We start from the raw sequence: 7861 nt of genomic DNA on the forward strand, positions 1-7861 counted from the left end.
TCATGTGCTTCACAGGTATTGCATAGTGTAGTTTTTAATCAGAATGTCATGCAGTACTAAGTCAAATTCCTTACAAAACTCTATTGCACCTATGCAGTTACCATTATCAACCAAATTTGTAATCTCAATGAACGAACTCAGATTTGTTTGACAAAAACAGGTTTTCCATAAAACCATGTTGACTGGCATTAATTATATGCATATCCTTTAACTGTTTATCAATTGAATTCTGCATAATCTTTCCCATTACTTTCCCCAGGATGTCAGGCTAACTGGCCTACAGTTTCTTGGGTCATCCTGGTTGCTCCTTTTTAATGTTGTCATGACATTAGCACTCTTTCAGTCTTCTGGAATTTCCTCAATATTCCAAGATTCATTAAAAATTATCAAGGGGCTAGAGGGCTCCTCAGCCAATTCCTTTAGGACTCTTGGTACAAGTTATAAGAGTATGCGGATTTAAAAATGTTAATGCCTAGTAGACATTGCTTGACATTCTTCTTAGTTATTAATGGATTGGAAAGTACTTCGTCATTGTCGTATAATACAAGTGCATCATGATGCTTCTTTCCAAACGCGAAACGAATATTTATTGTTCACTTCTGCCTTTTCTGCATCATTATCATTAACAATTTTACCATTTCCATTGCAATTACATAGGCAAATATGCTATTACCAGAAGTGGAAGTAGTACTCCTCTAGGAAGATGCTATGCAACGTACTCCACCAAACAAAGCGAACTTACAGTTTCCCAGGGAACAGCAGCCCCAGTACTTTCTTAGAGATCTAGATGGAGGCAGACTCTGACAGATCATTGTGTGTGTGTGTGTGTGTGTGTGTGTGTGTCCCCACAAAAGTTCTAATGAATCACTGCTATTTCACACACAGATCGAATTCAAACCAAGACCAAATTTGACAACTATTGGGTTTTGAGTCAAATGTATCAGACAGCTCTTGATTATGTTTTTCTGACCCAGAGGCAGCTGTCACATAAGGGAAGAGACAGCCAGCAAAAGAACTTATATAACCTCTCTCTCATGCTGCTAACAGCCTCGGGATCTGGCAACTTCAGTTCAGCCAGACTGATGGCCTGCATACTCCATGCTAGTGTTATATAAGGATCCAGAAATTGGATAACTAGCTCACAATGTTGTGTACCTAAGTGTACAGGGGACCTTATAAAAACAGAACAAGTTAGAAGGGTTCTGGCTGAATTCTGATTAGTGCAGCAGTGTATCTTTAAATGCACATCTAGCATCCGTGGTACACTGAGGCTGAAGAGGCAAACATCCCCAAGACAGGATATTGTGCTCACTGCAGCTTCTATTGTAGCGGGTCCTTGTGTGGCTTGTCAGAGGAAAAGGGAGTTCTTGCCTTTTTAAGATTGCCTTGCCCATGACAACAGGTACTGGAGGAAAAGGCTTACAGGGCCCGAGAAGGAAGCACTTGGGCCAGGTGCTCTTCCTGCTGACTGGAAGGGGAGTGATATTTATATCCCATGCAGTACTGGAGAAGCCTGCTCTTACCTGGATCAGGCAAGAGCGCCCACCCACCACGCTATTTGCAAAAGGACCAGGTTTCCTTGGGGACTGGGAAAGAATTTTCCCCTCACTGTCAGATTGCCCAAGTGGGGTGGGGTTTTTTGCCTTCACCACAGCAGGTCTGGGACCCAGTGGGGTAGGGAGGCTAGGTTATAATGTCACAATCACAACCGAGTAAGTAAAACTTGTGGCAGACATCCAGGACGTGTACTCGTTATGGAAGGGATAGTTATTGGACAACACAGATGGGAAGGAAAGCATCCCTTAGGGTAACTAAGTAAGGGGGGTTCGGGGCTCCTATGATGGGAACAGCAGGGAGACCCTGCCCTCTTTTTTCTAACCCCCTCTTAAGGGAGCTGAGGAAGAAGAATATGGGGTTTCTATGACTGAAACACAGGGCGCTGATCCCAGTCCTTTTATAGCCCCCTTTTACCTCATTCAAGGGAAGGATGGCAGGGTCCCAACAACGGGATGGCTGGGACCAAGGTGTAGGATTATGTGGAAATTCTTAAGGCGGTGATGATGACCTGCACTGCACAATTTATTCCTGGGTATTCCCAGATATTTTAAGTAAATAGAGCTGCCAGCGAGCTAACCAAACCACATCCATTCCCTCCTGTCTTCCTTCCGGCATGGCTTGACAATCAAAATGTAGAGGGTTTCTGCCCCATTGCATCACAGCCATGGGCTCGACCCTGCAGGCACCGCATACAAAGTCTTGATTGGTGCTTCTGAACAATCATGAAAAATTAAGTACACAGGTTTAAGAGCTTCCTACACCCCACAGCAAATGCGCCAAACAGTATTTTCACACAGAACACAAATCCAGAATTGTTCAAACCCTAAGAAGGGCACTATAAACCCATGAGTGAGGGCTTATTTCTTCCCGGGTTTGAAGTCAGAATTCTGCTCCTTTTGAGTTACCTACTTGACAATAGCTGGTGGTCAGAACAGCAAATATCGGTAGGGGTGGAGGTTCACCCTCAAACATGGCCAAACACAACTAGCTCAAATTTTCCAGGAGTCGAGAGAAGAGACCAGGTGTGGAAAAGTTCAGCTTCTTTTAAACAGAAAGTTTTTTTTCCAGAAAGTTATGAGCAAGTCAAAATTGGGCATTATAAATGAAAGAGTTTTGTAACTAACTATAACAGTGACTACTGAAGACCACTACAGTACGAGACAGTTGGCTGGTTCCTGAAATATTTCGTGTCTTGTGTAAAGCATTCCGTACAAAGACACTTCACTTGTTTTCAGTGCCACTGATGCAGTGAGAATAAAATTGATCTGTAAACAACACAGGATCAGAAAGTTTAAACCAGGATGGCAGTTTCTAATTCTTGCTTTAAAACAAACTGGAAAGTTATTTAGAAACTGTAGTTTCTCCAACACAAATTGAAACCCCTGATCAGAGAGCCACGGGAAGTTTTCCTTGCTTACTATCTCTAGGTTGAGACTAATGGGCATACAGGATGTGGCATTAAACTAGAAAAATATTTAGGCCCACGTTACGCTCTTCCACAGAATAACTCTGACCCTTCCTGGAAAGCCCCCTGTCCACTTGCATTGGACAGGACAGAGCAATGCTCTGACATTTACAAAACATGCCTTTTTCACCCACATCGGGTGCCTGACTTGATCTCTGCTGGTAGCACGCACTGTCCCTATGAGCTTCCAATTGTTTCCTGAATTATGTGCTCTGAGTAGGGAATACCTCACAAGCCCATGCAGTAACAATCTAATTAGGCTGCCCTGTAATTCAGCCTGCAAAATAATGCAAATAGATGGTTCAGGGCTTCGCTTTTCATAGAAATATTTCCCAGATGAAACTCCCATGAACAGCTCTGACTTGATGACACAGGAGTCTGCTGAAGCAAGTAAAGCAATTCGCAGCTTAGTGCAAGGGCGAGTCCTCCCTTGACCTCACTTCGACTGGACTGTCTGGCATTTCTGTGTGGGGAGAATGGCACTGAAATGGCTCCTGAAATTACCGAGTTATATATAGCAAGGTAACTGTACATGGCATTTGGTTGCAGATGAAAATGATTTACAAATCCCATTGCAAGACAAACATTCATTCCCTGGCCTGCCCGCTGACAGGCCAAACACAAAAAGGAGCCCAGCACAAGGAGCAAACCAAGGCTATTGTGCAGCTGTTATCACGACCTGCTTGCTTCCCCCAGTCAGGAGCAGACCCATTCTGAATCTTTGTGCATTGGTCTAAAAGATTCATTTGAGAGCCACCCCAAAAGTAGCAGAGAGCCAGGGGAGCTCAGCTTATACTTGGCAGGAGGAATGTGTTCATTTGGTGCCTACCATAGACTGAAGAATGTCATATCAAAGCACATGACATCACAAGAGAGGCAAGTAGTTGTCTGTGTGACCAGTAGTAGCTCTGATAAATGCACCTGAAATACTGTGTTTAGCTTTCAGAATATCATCATCAAAAGAGGTTTCATATCTCGGAATTAAATTCCATGTAGTCAATAAGAATAATTAGGGAGCTAGAGAGACTATCAATCAGTAAAGATAGAGATAAGTATGTATAAATTGTCTTTTTTGCAATAGCTGAGCAAGGGGACTTGGTAAGTCTACAAATATGTGAAGAGGCTGATCTCCAAGGAGGGAGACAAATTATGTAAGGTTCTACCAAAGGCTATAACACTAGGAGCACTGAGTGAAATTAAGAACAGGGAAATCAGGAATTAAGCTATGGAAGAGTCTCCCAAGGGAAGACATAGGAACCTCTTCATTAGATACACTTAAAAAAAAAGGACTAGCCAAAGTGCTAGAACTGCAATGAAACACCCACGCATACACCCAATAGCGGACTGACCAAATGACTTAGTTTGTGTTTTCTCTCTTCTCTGATGAAGCCACTCTGCCACACACACACACACAAACCTGAGACACAAGCAAAAACAGAGAGGGAACTGGTGGGGAAGGACAGACAGACATTACTACCCCCAAAACAGCTTTTTTTGGTGAGAAATGATGAAATTAGTTTCCCTTTGGGAAAGATTGTGAAGTTGCCCAACAGAAGATTCATCGTATGGACCTCATTGGGCTGCCCACACCAAGAACTTTTACATTTGGAAGAATATGTTCTTCTGATGGATGTTATCCTTCTTTGCTCCCAACATATCCTGGAAATCCTGACACAGTCCCCTGTCCATGGTGCTCAGCACCCAAGAGCTGTGCACTCAGGGGTGGTGGGTCTGGATGGAGTATCTGGCCAGCGTGTCGTGAGATCAGATCCAGGTGGTCCGGGAGCTGGTTTGGAAGCTGAATGGCCATTTGTGGTAGATCCATCAGCCAGAACTGCCTCAGCCAATACAGAGCCACCAGAATGATCATGACCATGTCCCTTTTGATCTTGGCAGTCACTCTTAGAATCGGAGAACTGGTGGGAATGCGTACAGCAAACCTCTCTTCTACTGCAGGGGAAAGGCGTTGAGTAGTGACCCTGGATTCAGGGCTCCTCTCATGCAAAAGTTCTGGCATTTAGCATTGTCCTTGGTGGCCAATAACTCTATCCTGGGGAGGAATCCTGCTGATAGAATATCACTTCTGTGATGCTCTGTGCAGGGACTATTCATGGTGGGTCACTGATTATCCGCTCAGGAATTCTGCTAAGCTGTTGCTGACTCCTTGGAGAGGAAGGACTTTTGGCATTCCCCTGTTCCAGTGGCTCCAGATTCCAAATCCAGGCTGTGTTGGTGGCACCCATGGCTGCCTCCGGGCCTTTTCTAGCAACCATTTGGCCTTCTGTGATGATCTCCCTTAGCTCTTCCCCTTTCTGTAAAGAATGCTACAGAACACCAACGGTCACCCTTTCCCATGCTAGGAAGTTATACTCTACAAACAGTGCCTGACAGTTTGCCACTCAGAATGGCAGCAAAGCAGATGAGTAGGCTTTGTGCCCAAGAAGGGGTCCCTGTCCTGGCACGTGCCATTCAGCAATTTTAACTTCTTTCACTTTTTCATCAACCAGGCCCATTGACCATGCGGATGAGTCCGTTGCAGGCTGGGGCAGTGTTTAAAACCACAGGATTTTGAGTCTGCCATAAGAACGGCCATACTGGGTCAGACCAAAGGTCCATCAAGCCCAGTATCCTGTCCTCTGACACTGGCCAATGGCAGGTGCCCCAAAGGGAATGAACAGACCATTATCATCAAGTGATCCATGCCCTGTCACCCAATCCCAGCTTCTGGCAAACATAGGCTAGGGACACCATTCCTGCCCATCCTGGCTAATGGGCATTGATGGACCTATCCTCCATGAATCTATCTAGCTCCCTTTTGAACCCCGTTATAATATTGACCTTCAAAACCCCCTCTGGCAAGGAGTTCCAGAGGTTGACAGTGTGTTCCATGAAAAAATACTTTCTTATGTTTGTTTTAAACCTGCTACCTATTAATTTCATTTGGTGGCCACTTGTTCTTGTATTATGAGAAGGAGTAAATAACACTTCCTTATTTACTTTCTCTATACCATTCATGATTTTATAGACCTCTGTCATATCCTCCCTTAGTCATCTCTTCCAAGCTGAAAAGTCCCGTAGAAGCAGGTGCAAGGCACCTGCCCCCTCTGTACAGGAGAGTATCTTTAACCTTTTTTGGAGGGGCATCCAAATTAAAGAACTAACGAATGAGGAGGGTAAAAGACAGACTTCTTCACAAATTCCTTTGAAAAAGGAAGAGCGTGAAGCTCAATTGGAGCCGAGGGCCGGACATGTGCTGGGTTCCATTGCCTGGAACTGAGCAAGGGTCATGACCACTCCACCCTCTATAAGCCTCGCATGGGAGCACAAGGTGCTACAGGGCCCCAGTGGTCACTGCTATTCATAAAAAGCCACTTTCATGTGCATAAAGAAAAGGAGTACTTGTGGCACCTTAGAGACTAACCAATTTATTTGAGCATGAGCTTTCGTGAGCTACAGCTCACTTCATCAGATGCATACACTAACCAATTTATTTGAGCATGAGCTTTCGTGAGCTACAGCTCACTTCATCAGATGCATACACTAACCAATTTATTTGAGCATGAGCCCATGCACCTCTATAATGGGATCCAAACAGACACATGCTCAAAGAACACCAAGTTCCTGCTCTTTCAAGGGTCAAAAACCCAAGAGACAGACGTCAGAGTAGCAGCCGTGTTAGTCTGTATCCGTTAAAAGAAAAAAGAAAAAGGAGTACTTGTGGCACCTTAGAGACTGACAAATTTATTAGAGCATAAGCTTTCGTGAGCTACAGCTCACTTCATCGGATGCATTCAGTGGAAAATCACTGCATGCATCCGATGAAGTGAGCTGTAGCTCACAAAAGCTTATGCTCTAATAAATTTGTCAGTCTCTAAGGTGTCACAAGTACTCCTTTCCTTTTTTTCTTTTTCTTTTTAAGGAGACAGATGGTTACTAATGGCCCTAGCAATGAGCCAAAAATGCATCAATTCCTGTTCTTCAGTCAGTGAAGGAAGAATGCAGTGAGTTTGGGCTACTTCAGAGCTACCCAATCGGATGATAGTGACGCTGCAATGTTATTAAACATTGGATTTTCACATCTGAAGGATTCCAGTTACAAGTTTCTCAGTAAAAGGGCCCTGTAGGGAAAGATTTCGAACAGAGACACTGTTTGCTAGCTCTGAATTGTTCTGGTCTACTCTGGGAAATTGCTCTATCTGGAATCTCCTAGCCTGTCTCTGCCAGTACAAACTGGTTCTAGCTTCCTCACATAACACACGCACACAGTCTGACTTCTGAGCCAAGGAAGCCAGGCTTCCTTACATGCTGCAAGAGAGAGAGAGAGAGATCAGCTCTGCTGTTTCACTGCCTCTCTGACCACAGATTATGGGAGGGGCAGCCAAATGGGTCCTTCCCCCATCAGTTTAGAATCAGGACTGTAAACAACAGTGGAAATGCTGCAGTTTCCTCAGTTGTTTATACATGTCCGTGGGTTTAGTAAGTGGGAGTTTAAAACTCCTTCCCTAGTGTTTGTGTTTGAAATTAGACACGGAGCCACTCAGTAAACAAAACCGAACGCTGGGTCCATTACCCAATACCAAGATTGGCTAATGATTTCCATCCATCTGGCCACAGCCTGCCAACTTGGAGGAAATCAAACAACAAGAGCAAGTCAAACGAGCTCTTTGGAACCGATTCCAGAGGGGTCCTCAGGAAGAGCCAAACTTTCCCAGAATCAAAAGCTGTCTCCATCGCCAGAGTCTTGTTGCCCACTTAGCACTAACACTGTATATTGCACAGCCATAGAAACAATTTCCAAAGCCCCAGAACCACAGTGTGCCAAAGTGCCCTGGGAACTGC

This window comes from Eretmochelys imbricata, chromosome 25, assembly GCF_965152235.1.
Source record: "Eretmochelys imbricata isolate rEreImb1 chromosome 25, rEreImb1.hap1, whole genome shotgun sequence".
NCBI lineage: Eukaryota > Metazoa > Chordata > Testudines > Cheloniidae > Eretmochelys > Eretmochelys imbricata.